This window comes from Microcaecilia unicolor, chromosome 5 (assembly GCF_901765095.1).
Source record: "Microcaecilia unicolor chromosome 5, aMicUni1.1, whole genome shotgun sequence".
Lineage (NCBI taxonomy): Eukaryota > Metazoa > Chordata > Amphibia > Gymnophiona > Siphonopidae > Microcaecilia > Microcaecilia unicolor.
In genome coordinates, this window is record NC_044035.1 from 189,499,951 (window position 1) to 189,514,069 (window position 14,119).

Genomic DNA, 14,119 nt, shown 5'->3' on the forward strand with positions numbered 1-14,119 from the left:
CATCACGGCTCTATAGGTGTAAAGTAGAGGGGCTATTGGATTCCACGAGAGAATGGTTAAGGAAGTGGGTGCACCTACCAATTTCGCTCCATGGCAGAATACAGTTGTTTAACATGGTCTTATTCCCAAGATGGTTGTATGTGCTCCAGGTCCTACCGTTGCGACTATTGAAACGGGATCTGGGAGTGCTGAGAAGACTGTTACCTAATTTTGTTGGGCAGGGAAAAAGCCAAAAATGGCCTTTCGGTACCTCTTAGGAGCTTGGAAACATGGAGGTTTAGGATTGCCGGATCTGAGAGTGTACAATCAAGCCTGTTTATTACGGCATTTTGGAGACTGGTACTTGAATGAACAGAATTTCACCCCATTGGAGCTTGAACGAGAGTATTATGCACCCTGGCATGTCAACTATCTGCTGCAGGAGGTAGGAAAACAGCTACCCCAGGAGTTGAGAAGCAGCATAGTATTGCAGTCCATGCGTGAGGCTTGGAGATATTTAGTCATTCTATTGGGAGGGGACCCTGGGACTTCAGATCAGATACCTATTCGGGGTAATAAGCAATTTCTCCCAGGGCAAGACAATGCTTGTTTTCGGCGATGGGCTGAACAGGGGTTGACTCTCTTCAGGCATGTACTAAATGAGGAGGGTAGACTGCTTAATTGGGTGCAACTTCAAAATCGGCCAGGGGTAGAAAAGAGGGATGTGCTAGCCTACTTGCAGTTACAGCACTATTATAAATCCCTAGATAGGAGGGGATTGGGTACCCGGGTGGGAGCTCATTTGGATGAATTTCTTGGACAGTTTCCAGAGGGAGGACTGTCTGTCTCGTCCCTCTATAAGGAGGTGCAGCAGCGGGTAGTGAGTCGGTCCTGAGCGGCGATTTTAGGCCGATGGAGCCAGGATTTAGGGGAACAGATGACAGAGTCAGATTTGTTAGCTTTGATTAGGAGGATTCCAGCGGTATCTACTAGCGCAGAGTTGAGAGAGTGTCAATATAGGGTTTTACACCGAGCATATATGACACAGGAGCAGCTATTCCGGTTTGGAGGAGTGGAAACGCCAGTCTGCCCAAAGTGTAAACAGGGAACTAATTCATTTTATCATGCTTTTTGGGATTGCCAGGAGGATAAATTGTGTTGGGCAGAAATTCTGAAATATGTGGGGGGTCTCTGGAATTGCCCTCTGCCGATGGCGCCTGCTGGAGTATTGTTAGATAAATATGAGAAGTTTGGGGTTAGTAAACAGGAAACAACCCATTTTATATGGAAAGCAATAGATGTTGGGAAACGGATTATATTGAGAGGTTGGGTTGGAACTGAGAGCCCTTCTTTTTGGGCTTGGAGGAATCGTCTACATACATTGATGTTATTGGAGAAGCGAGAGGCATGGGGTACTCCAAAGAGAAAAGATCTTTTCTTGCTTGTTTGGGAACCATATTTACAGTCACTTCCACATAGAGCGAGAAGTTTAATTCTGAATACAGCCTAATATAGATTTTTTGCTGTGGATACTTGAGTAGCAGTGATTAAAGGAGCTTATGTTAAAGTGCACGCACTGGATCACAGGAGGGGGAGCACTGGGTAGAGAATAAGGATTTTTTTTCCCCTTTCGCATGGTGGGGTCACTATATGGGGGTGCAATGGGGAGGGGGGAGGGGGATAGAGGGAATTGGTTAGTTCTCTCTCACGGCCTTTGGGGGCTATCAGATCACAAGCCTCCTGGGGTTTTGTTGAGGGGAGTTTCTGCATAAGATCGGGGGAGGAAGTTGGGAGTCACAATCAGAGGCGTAGCTAGGTTTTGACGTCTGGGGGAGCAGACTTTGTAAAATAGGCGCCAGACATGGGCATAGTTTGACTGTTTCATTTTGGGGGGCAAAGGGTGTGGCTTGGCACATTTGCAAATTCATTTGCATATGTACATCTCATACATATTCGTTAAGGCCATTAAAAAAACACACACACATGCACCAGACTAAAATGCTGAATATGAAGCCAGCATATCAAAAACAATAGGGCCAGACACTTTATGAAATAACACAAAACCCTACAAAAAGACACTCAAAATCTATACAGAAAACTTAACACACAAGAGCCCTAACTCACTTATGAAAATACCCTGGACCCTAGAGCACCAATATACCTGCTACTGGAAAATGGAACAAGCTGGACTGTTACACATTCCTACACAAAACACTACATGCTAGCAGAATCAGTCACCTCAGTCACATATGCAGAACACGGACAGACCCTCATGTGATACAAAATAGGGAACCACAAAAAACATGCCCACAAAAACTGAAATATAGATCTCTTCAAGAAAGCTAGACTCTGTAAGCAGTGCAAATACGGGTAAAAGAGAAACAGAAATGTATTTTCTCCTGTACTCTGCAAAATACAACAATAAGAATGTTTTGTTTTCTACCTTTGTTGTCTGAGCATTCTATTCTTCTAGTTGGGCTGGTCCCAGTCTCTTTTCCACTTTTCATGTGTCAGTCTTCTCCTAAATTATTTTCCAGGTTGGCCTTTCCATTTCTTTGCTCTTCTCTTGTCTTCTTCCTGTCCTTTTCTGCATCTGTCTGGCACTGATCTTTCATTTTATGTTTCCCCCCCACTTTTCTCACACTCTTGTCCTTAGTATTCATCTACCCACTAGCTTTGACCATCTCCCTCTCATTCCCTTTCCAGCACTCCCATTTCCCCCTCTACCTCTCCCTTACCCAGTCTCCTAAGTTCTTCTCCCATCTTTCACCCACTTCATAAGTGTTTTTCTGATCATGCTGGCCCAGTATCTGATTCTGCTGCTATCTGTCCTCTTAACTCCGTTTCCAGGGCTTCCTTTCCATTTATTTCTTTACTTTCCTCCTTTCTTCTTCATTTCTTGCTCTATATCCATAAGTAAAAGCTGGGTCCTCCGCAGACTTGACTGTCCAGTGGATCCAACTTCTGCCTATTTTCTCCATCCGTGTGCAGTTTTTCTCCTCTCTTCCTTTTCCCTCAGCTCATCTCCTTCCTCTCTCTTCCCTCCCCTCCATCCATGTCCAGCATTTCTTCTCTCTTCCTTCCCCTCCATCCATGTGCATCTCCTTCCTCTGTCTTGCCTCCCCTCCATCCATGTCCAGAATTTCTTCTCTCCCCCCTCCATCCATGTGCATCTCCTTCCTGTCTTCCCTTCCCTCTCCTTCATCCATGCCCAACAATTCTCTCCTTGCCCTCCCCTCCATCCACCCATGTCCAGCAACCCTCCTCTCTCCACTGCCCACCTATCCATGTCCAGCAACTCTCCTCTCCCCTCCATCCACCTATGTCCAGCAACTCTCCTCTCCCCTCCATCCACCCATGTCCAGCAACTCCCCATCCATATCCAGCAATTCTCCTCTCTCCCCTGCTGCCCCCTCCATCCATCCATATCCAGCAATTTCTCCTCTCTCCCTGGGCCCTGTCCTCCATCCATGTCCATCCATACTCCTCTCTCCCCTGCCCCCCTCCATCCATCCATATCCAGCAATTTCTCCTCTCTCCCCTCCATCCATGTGCATCTCCTCCTGTCTTCCCTCCCCTCTGTCCATCTCCAGCATTTCTCCTCTCTCTCCTCCATCCATGTGAATTTCCTCCTGTCCTCCCTTCCCTCCATCCATGTCCTGCATTTCTCCTCTCCCCTCCATGTGCATCTACTTCCTGTCTTTCCTCCACGTCCAGCATTTCTCCTTTCTCCCCTCCCCTCCGTCCACGTACATCTCCTTCCTGTCTTTCCTCTCTTCCATCCATATGCAGCATTTCTCCTGCCCTCCCCTGCATCCATGTACAGCAACTCTCCTCTCTCCCCTGCCCTCCCCTGCATCCATGTTCAGCGATTTCTCCCCTCTTCCCTACCCCCTGCATCCATGTTCAGCTATTTCTCCCCTCTTCCCTGCCCCCTGCATCCATGTTCAGCGATTTTGCCCCTCTTCCCTGCCCCCTGCATCCATGTTCAGCGATTTCGCCCCTCTTTCCTGTCCCCTGCATCCATCAGTGATTTCTCCCCTCTTCCCTGTCCCCTGCATCCATGTTCAGCAATTTCTCCCCTCTTTCCTGTCCCCTGCATCCATGTCAGTGATTTCTCCCCTCTTCCCTGTCCCCTGCATCCATGTCAGTGATTTCTCCCCTCTTCCCTGCCCCCTGCATCCATGTTCAGCTATTTCTCCCCTCTTCCCTGCCCCCTGCATCCATGTTCAGCTATTTCTCCCCTCTTTCCTGTCCCCTGCATCCATGTCAGCGATTTCTCCCCTCTTCCCTGCCCTCTGCCCTCCCCTGCATCCATGTTCAGCAATTTCTCCCCTCTTCCCTGCCCCCTGCATCCATGTTCAGCAATTTCTCCCCTTTTCCCTGTCTCCTGCATCCATGTCAGTGATTTCTCCCCTCTTCCCTGCCCTCCCCTGCATCCATGTTCAGCGATTTCTCCTCTCTTCCCTGCCCTCCCCTGCATCCATGTTCAGCGATTTCTCCTCTCTTCCCTGCCCCCTGCATCCATGTTCAGCTATTTCTCCTCTCTTCCCTGCCCCCTGCATCCATGTTCAGCTATTTCTCCCCTCTTCCCTGCCCCCTGCATCCATGTACAGCTATTTCTCCCCTCTTCCCTGTCCCCTGCCCTACCTCTTAAAACTCACTTTACCTGCAAACGGCAGTGAAAGAAGCAAAGGACAGCCGGCTCGTCTTCAGCTTTCTCCTTCCCTCTCAGCGTCCCGCCCTTGCGTAAACAGGAAATGAGGGCGGGACCACAGCTCAGCTGAGAGGGAAGGAGAAAGAAGCTGAAGAGAGCCGGCTGTCCTCTGCTTCTTTCACTGCTGTTCGCTGCATAGGCGCCGTTTAAAAAAAAAAATCGATTTAGGGGAGCAACCGCTCCCCCTGCGCCCCACCTAGCTAAGCTTCTGGTCACAATGTTCAAATGATATACATTGGTGTCGAATTCTCTTAGGGTTTGGAATGTGGAAGGTGTTTATATGTATACTGTTGTTGTTCTATGGGTTGGTTTAAGGAGATCTTTGGGGGAGATAAGGAATAGGGGGGAGTTTAGGGAGGGAGGGGGAGAAGGGGAAAGGGGGTTTGTATGGGTGCACAGTTTAGGTATGGGACAGCCTTGGGTTGTTACTGTATAAGATGTTACGTTGATGTTATATGTACACGAGGTTGTGTTGTTTTACCTTATGTGAAAATTTAATAAAAACCGTTTAAGAGGGGCATAATCGAACGGGGACAACCATCTCTCAGGGCGCCCATCTCTAAAGACGTCCCGGCGAAGGGGCGGGGAAACCCGTATTATCGAAACAAGATGGGCGTCCATCTTTCGTTTCGATAATACAGTCGGGGACGCCCAAATGTCAACATTTAGGTCGACCTTAGAGATGGTCGACCTAAATGTTGAGATGGTCGAACTTAGAGATGGTTGTCCCTGGTTTTTGGCCATAATGGAAACCGAGGACGCCCATCTCAAAAATGACCAAATCCAAGGCATTTGGTCATGGGAGGAGCCAGCATTCATAGTTCACTGGTCCCCCTCACATGCCAGGACACCAACCGGGCACCCTAGGGGGCACTGCAGTGGACTTCACAAATTGCTCCCAGGTGCATAGCTCCCTTACCTTCGGTGCTGATCCCCCAAACCCCCCCAAAACCCACTCCCCACAACTGAACACCACTACCATAGCCCTAAGGGGTGAAGGGGGGCACTTACATGTGGGTACAGTGGGTTTTGGGGGGGGTTTGGAGGGCTCCCATTTACCACCACAAGTGTAACAGGTAGGGGGGGATGGGCCTGGGTCCACCCGCCTGAAGTGCACTGCACCCACTAAAACTGCTCCAAGGACCTGCATACTGCTGTCATGGAGCTGGGTATGACATTTGAGGCTGGCAAAATATATTTAAAATTTTTTTTTTAGGGTGGGAGGGGGTTGGTGACCATCTGGTCAGTTTGGGCACCTTTTTGAGGCTTGGTCGTGAAAAAAAATGGACCAAGTAAAGTCAACCAAATGCTCGTCAGGGACGTCCTTCTTTTTTCCATTATCGGCCGAGGACGCCCATCTCTTAAGCACGCCCCAGTCCCGCCTTCGCTATGCTTCTGACATGCCCCTGTGAACTTTAGTTGTCCCTGCAACAGACTGCAGTTGAGGGCGCCCAAAATCGGCTTTCAGTTATGCCGATTTGGGCAACCCTGAGAAAAGGACGCCCATCTCCCGATTTGTGTCGAAAGATGGGCGCCCTTCTCTTTCGATTATGCCCCTCAAAGTGTCCCCCTTACATTTTCACCTGTACAGTGCAAAATATAGACTGCAGATGTCAGTTCTCAAAACTGACATATTGTACTTCAGTTACTAAACTGAAAATAAAATTATTTTTCTTACCTTTGTTGTCCAGTGATTTTATTTTTCTAATCATCTTATTCCCTGTCTCTGGTTCTGTTCTCCTGTCTGTGCTCTTAACACTATTTTCAGGGCCTCCTCTCTCCTCACTATTTCTTTTCTCTCCTCCTCTCTTCTTCACTTCTTCCCCTATAACATTTTTCACATTGAACTTTCTGCCATTTTTCTTCCTCCTTATAGGAGAGAGCAGCATGATGTAAGTAATCAAGTTACAATCATTAGTGAGAGTTAAAAATCTTAACGCGATTAATCGTGTTGCATGAACAGCCTTACTTGGTAACATAGTAAATGTCAGCAGATAAAGACCTGCACAGTCTATTCAGTCTGCCCAACAAGTGCCCAGTTGAATCTGACACTCTGCACAGGTTCCAGTTTTTCATGATTAAACACTGGTATACTTAGAGGGGCATAATCTAAAGGGATGTCCAAGTTTTGTTGAGGACATCCTCGCAAAACATCCCGATGGAGGGGCGGGGAAACCCGTATTATCAAAACAAGATGGATGTCCATCTTTCGTTTCGATAATACGATCAGGAACGTTCAAATCTTGAAATTTAGGTCGTACCTAGAGACGGTCGTCCCTAGACTTGGTCATTTCTGATTTTCAGTGATAATGGAACCCAAGGACGTCCAACTCAGAAACGACCAAATGCAAGCCCTTTGGTCATGGGAGGAACCAGCTCTTGTAGTGCACTGGTCCCCCTGACATGCCAGGACACCAACCTGGCACCCTAGGGGGCACTGCAGTGGACTTCATAAATTGTTCCTAGGTACATAGCTCCCTTATCTTGTGTGCTGAGCCCCCCAAAACCCACTCCCCACAACTGTACACCACTACTATAGCCCTTAAAGATGAAGGGGGGCACCTACATGTGGGTACAGTGGGTTTCGGGTGGGTTTTGGAGGGCTCGCTGTTTCCTCCACAAATGTAACAGGTAGGGAGGAATGGGCCTGGGTCCGCCTGTCTGAAGTGCACTGCACCCACTAAAACTGCTCCAAGGACCTGCATACTGCAGTCATGGACCTGAGTATGACATTTGAGGTTGGCATAGAGACTGGAAAAATATTTTGAAAGAGATTTTTTGAGGGTAGGAGGGGGTTAGTGACCACTGGGGGAGTAAGGGGAGGTCATCCCCGATTCTCTCCGGTGGTCATCTGGTCATTTCTGGCACCTTTTTGTGCCTTGGTCGTAAGAAAAACACGACCAGGTAAAGTCATCCAAGTGCTCGTCGGGGACACCCCTTTTTTCCCCATTATGGGTCGAGGACGTCCATGTGTTAGGCCAGGGCCATGCCAACACGGTAAGCGGGGTAAGCACGGCAGGGGGATGCCGCCCTCTGGGGGGCGCCGCCACACCATGCTTACCTCGCCCTCCCACTCCCATTGCCCAACTGCCCGCCCTCTTCTCTCCCGCAAGATCTCTTTCTTTTTTTTCTTTTAAATTTACCTCCGTCCAGCAGCGAAGCATCAGTGAAGGAGGCGGCGCTCCCGACGTGTCTAGCTTTCCTTTCGCTCAGTGTTCCGCCTTCTTCTGACGTCAAGGAAATGACGTCAGAAGAAGGCAGGACACTGAGCGAAGGGAAGGCTAGACACATCGGGAGCACCGCCTCCTTCACTGACGCTGCACCTGCGCTGCCGGACGGAGGTAAATTTAAAAGAAAAATAAAAGGAAAGGGAATGGGATCTTGCGGGAGAGAAGAGGGATAACACTGCTCCATGCAGTGTAATGTACTGCAGCGTTTTCCCCAGACCCTTCTCATCAGCCATAATGCAGCCGTAACTGCCCGAGATGTGGCTGCCTGTCACACATTCTCAAAGGAATTTTACCCCCTGGAGGAAAAAGAAAAGCATACTCAATATGTTTGCAGTACTCAATGCAAAATACTCATTTTTTTCTCTTTTCGGTCTCATTCCTTTGTCCCTAATATATTTTATGTGCTAGACTTACATTTCCTTGGAATAAAATGCATGCACCTTCTGTATTCCTTTGGTAGCACTTATTTTCATATACACTCTTCTTAGGCTGCTCAGGTTGTAAAAGACTTTACATTTGGCTTTGGATACTGATAAGGGTTAATTCTAGTTAGCTTTATCATGGCAGAAACTTCAGAAATTTTAAGACATTTGTTCAATCAACAAAGCAAAAGCAAAATGAGAACCAAAATTGTTTTGTTCGTTGTCAACTGACAGCTGAATCTCCAGAAATTAATTTGGTTAGTGTGGGCTGCGTGTTTCACTATCCTCCAGTGATAGAACAGCTCATGAGATGCCAGGAGTACATGCTGCAGGTTGAGAAACAAAATTCTCACTATCCTATTAGTTCTATTTTTAATGCTGCTGCTGCAAAACCTTTTTTCTTTTTCTCACTGTCTCTGGAGAGAGCTGTTATTTCTCGCTCAGACATCTTTCTGGTACTCTCTTATGCAGAATATGGTCTGCTTTTGACTGAGAAAATAGCCTGAGAATTTGCTTTGGGGAGAAGGGCTATTTAGCCAGCCAGTAGTATAGTACAAAAAATGTCAGCTCACACAACCTGATGCTAGTTAACTGTGTCACTGAACAAGTGATTCCTCTCCCCAAGGGCCATCACCATTTTCTCCTGTCTATCAGACAAATGACATATGGACCTCACGGAACACCTTGGGAGAGGTCTTATGTGAAGTCTGAGATGAGCCAAGGAAGACGTTGTTAAAAGAAAAAATAAAATGAAGGCAATAACAACATTTAATACTGTACAGATTAAAAAAAAACACCTTCAGCATTATGGAATTGCTGCTATAAAGATATTCAATCAAAATCAAAAACAGGTTGAATCTGTATTTACCATGTACTGGACTTGCCAGAATTTCCTCTACCTTCAAATTGAAAATGGTTAACAAATATTAATCAACAGAACCTCAAACTTCCCAGTAGGGAAAATGCCAAATGGCACTATGTAGGAGTGCCCACAGGATCAGACCTGCCAAAGCACTGGATTGGGACTGCCTAAAGGACTGTGATTATTTGCCAAAGGACTCTGTCTTCTTTATGAAAGCTTCAAAAACTGAACTTTTACATTCCCTTGCATTGTGCCTTAACCACCGACTGTCAGCTCATGCTTACAAGATGCAAAAGTAGCAGAAAGAACCGTTTGGCCTAACAGGATGCAGGTGCAGTAGATAACAGCTTGTAACACTTAGCAACCAAGGCTTGAGAAAAGGAGCAGCCTGCACGTAGACGCCACATGAATAGAAGATAGCTTGGGAGTGTCGCAACCCCCACCCTGCACCTCTGAGCCTTAAGCTCTGTTGAGCCTTATCAATCCTGTGAAAGAAGCATTGTGTGATTATGTGTGTGTGTGTGTGTGCTAGAACAGGGCAATAAGTTTTGTTTCCTTTGCCAGTATCATTTCAGTGTTATGACGTGTGTATGTACTGTAAGAACTACCAAAACTACAAATGACTACAAATGTTTACTGCGCATGATGTATAAAGTGCCTAATGCGCAGGCCCATAGAGGAGGTATAAATGTGAGTGTCAGATGATTTCACAAGAACAGTATTCTGAGACTGAACTCAGTGCTGTTACATTGCTAGCAATAAAAGCTGTCTTGCATTTGGAACCAGTTGCCTCTTGTCTCCTGATTTACTAGCTGAGAATCCTGTTACATTTTGGCGAGCCAGCCGGGAGACAGAGGGAAACGGTTTATATTCTTTCCCCTCCCTCGCTGCACAGTCGTGCTGGGGCGATCGGCTCCCCCTCGGTCGGGCGGTGAGTGCGCACCACTGAGTTCAGTGTCTGCCCCCGGAGGAGGGCTGACCGAGACCGGCTGGCTGGCACTAGGGCTGTGAGGTTCCGGCAAGACAGCTTTCCTGATCTCCGGCAGAGAGCGCGCAGGCAGGCCACACCCGAAGACAGCGGACAGGCGAGTATATTCTGGGTAGTAGACCGACCCGGTAAAGGGTCGAAGAGGGGCTTGATCACCCCCTTAGCCAGTGCCGACTACGGACTAGGTCCCGAAACCCACTAGGCTCCGGGAAGAAACTGAACGGGAGGGTTTCTTGTGGCATATGAAAGTTGAGTGATTGGGCCTGCATTTCCAGATCGGGTGACCGCACTCCGGTCAGGCCGACTGTTGACCCTTTCGTGTCCGGTGGAACGAGACTCCTTACTCCTCCACCATCCTTTTCCCCCTCTGTCTGTCCCCTATCCTTTGGCACTCAGGTTAGGATGGGCGGGGGTGGGTCTACTCCGTTAGATTTAATGACTGAGCACTTTAGTGAAGTGTTCGACCTGGAACAATGTAGTAGAGCCGGGATGATACAGCGATGTCAGTTCATGTGGCCCGGCCTAGGGAAATTTGTCGACTGGCCACCGGATGGCTCATTCGAATATGAGAGGGTAGCTGCAGTTCAGAATGTTGTCATAGTCGAGGGAAATCCTGGCTGTCCCGAGGATATTCCGTATGTGGAAGGGTGGGCTAACGTAGTCCGGAATCCGCCGCCATGGGCCCAGCACAAGGTCGAAAAGGCCGCACTTATGGTAATAGCCCAGAGGAAGGGTCACAAGACCAAGTTGAAGGCCCAGCCCAAGCCCCTTCAACCCAGGGTGACGCTTGCCGTCGCGAAGGCCGTAGAGAACAAACCCAACACTGAAAACACACCCAGTAGTACCCTCCCAAGACCCCCGAAGGACACCCGTAATAAGACCCAGAGCCCTAAAAAGGCCCCTATACTGAACACGACAGAGACCTATGAGGAGGACCCTGCGCTACCCCCTTACAGTCCAATATACCCCAACCTCGCAGACTTGACTGAGGGCCAGAGTACCGCCGAGGCCTCAGCCCCGGGGTCGAACGCCGAAGAACCTTCTGAAACCGAACCTGCAGCCCATGGAACTCTCAGGAAAAGCCAAAGAGTCACCAAGCAAATAACCCGATTTCCCCAGTCGAGTCCACTAAGCACTCTTCCTTCGAACCAACGAGCAGGTGCCACCGACCTGTTCCCGGTACGACAATTGACTACCTATACCCCGACCCCAGGAGGCCAGCCCATAGAGTCAACAGTCTATACCCACGTCCCTTTCTCTAGCTCTGACCTGTATAATTGGAGGCACACGGACCTTCATATGAACAAAGGCCTGAACAGCTCATAGAACTCGTGGAGGGCATTATATACAGTTATAATCCGACTTGGGGTGATCTCAGGCAGTTAAGTGCCCATGTCCTAGCCACAGAGGAACGGCGCCTGCTACAACAAAACATGGAAGAAGCAGTCAGAAAAGCCCACCCAGAGGACCCGCACATGGAAGACCGCCTAAAATAGGAGGTGCCCACCGCACGTCCCGACTGGGACTACCGGACTGAGGACGGCCAGAACCGCAACCGCCAATATCAGCAGGCATATTTAGCGGCCTTAAAAAAGGGAAAACAGAAAATTACGAACATGGGGAAGATCCACAGCGTTGTCCAACAGAAACATGAGAGCCCAGGTGATTTCCTGGAACGCCTTCTGGAAGCGTATAGGAGATACAGTCCCATAAATCCCGAAGACCCAAAAAATTTCCCCACAGTGGTTATGAGTTTTGTCAGCCAGTCGGCGCTGGATATCAGAAAAAAACTCCAGAAGACCAAAGGATTTGAGGGAATGAGCATAAGCCAGTTAAAAGTCATAGCTGATCGCGTATTCGGATACTGTGATCAGGAAGAGAAGTCTGAAGCCCGAAGGGAGGCAAGCAGACGGATTCGCGAAAATGCAGATGTGCTGGCCGCTGTACTGGAAGACTGCCTGGGACCATGCCAATGTAGCAGGGCGGGGGGCCGAAGGGGTAAAGGAGGGAGACCTCCTTTAGGACGGAACCAGTGCACAAATTGTCGACAAGAAGGACATTGGAAGGTGGACTGCAAGGAGAGACCACCAGAGCAGAACCAAGAGGTGGCAGGCGGTGAACGCCCGAGGGGCCCCAGGCAAGGACAACAAGGTCGAGGCCGAGGACACAGCGAACAACGGGAGTGGCAGATGGCCCTGGAAGCAGCCCAGGGCTACCCAGCATGAAGCGACCGGGAGGGAAGAGTCCCCACTGACCCTCTGGTGGAAATCCGTGTGGGGATGCAACTAATGAGGGCATTATTAGATACGGGGGCCCAACGATCCGTCATCACCACTGAAATAGCCCCTCCCACGAAGGAAACCATACCGATTGTGGGAGCTTCAGGAAAGTCCCTCACAGCCCCGCTCCTGAAGGAACGTCAGGTCCAAATTGGAGGGACGATAGTGTCTCACCAATTTATACATATCCCTGAGTGTCCAGTCCCCCTGATTGGCCGGGACCTACTATGCAAGCTCCAAGTCACCTTAAAATTCAAGCCCACGAGAGAAGTAGAAGCTAAGTTTGAAGAGCGACCAATAACGCTCATCTACCCGGTCCAGGAGGAGTGGAGACTACACGCCCCTCTGATTGCAAGCACCGCCGACTGCCACTATTCCCAGGAAACCGCCTTTGCACAGCAGAGGAGAACCCTCATGGCTGGAGTGCCCGGCGTGTGGGCAGAATCAAACCCTGGAGGACTGGTGGTCAACGCCGTCCCCATCTGGATCGAATTAAAACCGAACTCCCAGATCGTCAATCAAGGGCAGTACCACATTCCCTATGCTGCCCACCACAGCATGCAAACACACTTACAAAAACTCCTACAACAAGGAGTCCTGAGACCAACCAGATCTGCCTGGAACACCCCATTGTTACCAGTCAAGAAACCAGGGACATCAGAGTACAGACCCGTCCAAGACCTAAGGAAGGTCAACAACCAGGTGGCAGACATAGTTGCCCTTGTGCCTAACCCGTATTCAATCCTAGCCCAAGTGCCGGCCCAAACCAAGTGGTACAGTGTCATTGATCTGAAGGACGCCTTCTTCTCCATCCCTCTTGCCGCTGATAGTCAACAGTTGTTTGCCTTCACATGGGAAGACCTGCAAACTGGGATCAAGCAGCAATTCACTTGGACCCGACTCCCACAAGGGTTCAAGAACTCACCCACTCTCTTTGGAGAGCAACTTGCCCAAGACCTGAAATCATACCAGTACGAGTACGGGCCTGTCGTCCAATATGTAGACGACCTGTTAGTGGCCCGGGAAATGTACACTGACTGTGCAGAAGCTACCCTCTACCTCCTGAAAACCCTGGAAGCCCAAGGGTACTGAGCCAGCCGAAAGAAGGCACAGATATGCGAGATCGAAGTCGAGTATCTGGGATTTCGCCTCCGAGAAGGAACCCGAAGGCTCGGTACACCCCGCACCCAAGCTATCTGCAATCAACCCAGTCCAACAAATAAGAAGGAACTGCGAGCGCTATTGGGGGCAGCCGGATACTGCCGGATCTGGATCATTAATTTCGCTGTTTTAACCCAAGACTTATACACCAAGCTGAAAGGACCTGAACTCGAGGCCCAAACCCTCCAGTGGGAAAAACACAAATTGAAGGCTCTGGACGACCTCAAGAAGGCCCTCGTGGCCCCGCCAGCGCTCGGATTACCAGATGTGACTAAACCCTTCCACTTGTTCGTGGATGAGAAGAAGGGCCTGACACTTGGGGTCCTCACCCAAACAGTTGGCACCTGGCAGCGACCAGTAGAATACTTTTCCAAGGGCATGGACAACGTGGCAAGAGGTTGGCCGGGGTGTCTCCGAAGCATTGCGGCTGCATGTCTGTTAATCCACGGAGCCAACAAACTCACCTTTGGCCAAACGATCC

At 49.2% G+C, this 14,119-nt stretch overlaps 1 protein-coding gene and 1 long non-coding RNA gene across 2 annotated transcripts in view; both read right to left on the reverse strand.

The window, feature by feature from the left end:
- The window catches only part of TSNAXIP1 (translin associated factor X interacting protein 1), a 1,164,230-nt gene that overhangs the window by 344,023 nt on the left and 806,088 nt on the right, over nucleotides 1-14,119 (reverse strand). The window lies entirely within an intron of this gene.
- On the reverse strand, nucleotides 1,314-13,991 carry LOC115470468. Its single transcript, XR_003942200.1, has 3 exons — nucleotides 13,858-13,991; nucleotides 7,070-7,072; nucleotides 1,314-1,328 (listed from the first exon to the last, which is right to left on the reverse strand). It is a non-coding gene; the product is annotated as an uncharacterized LOC115470468 (long non-coding RNA).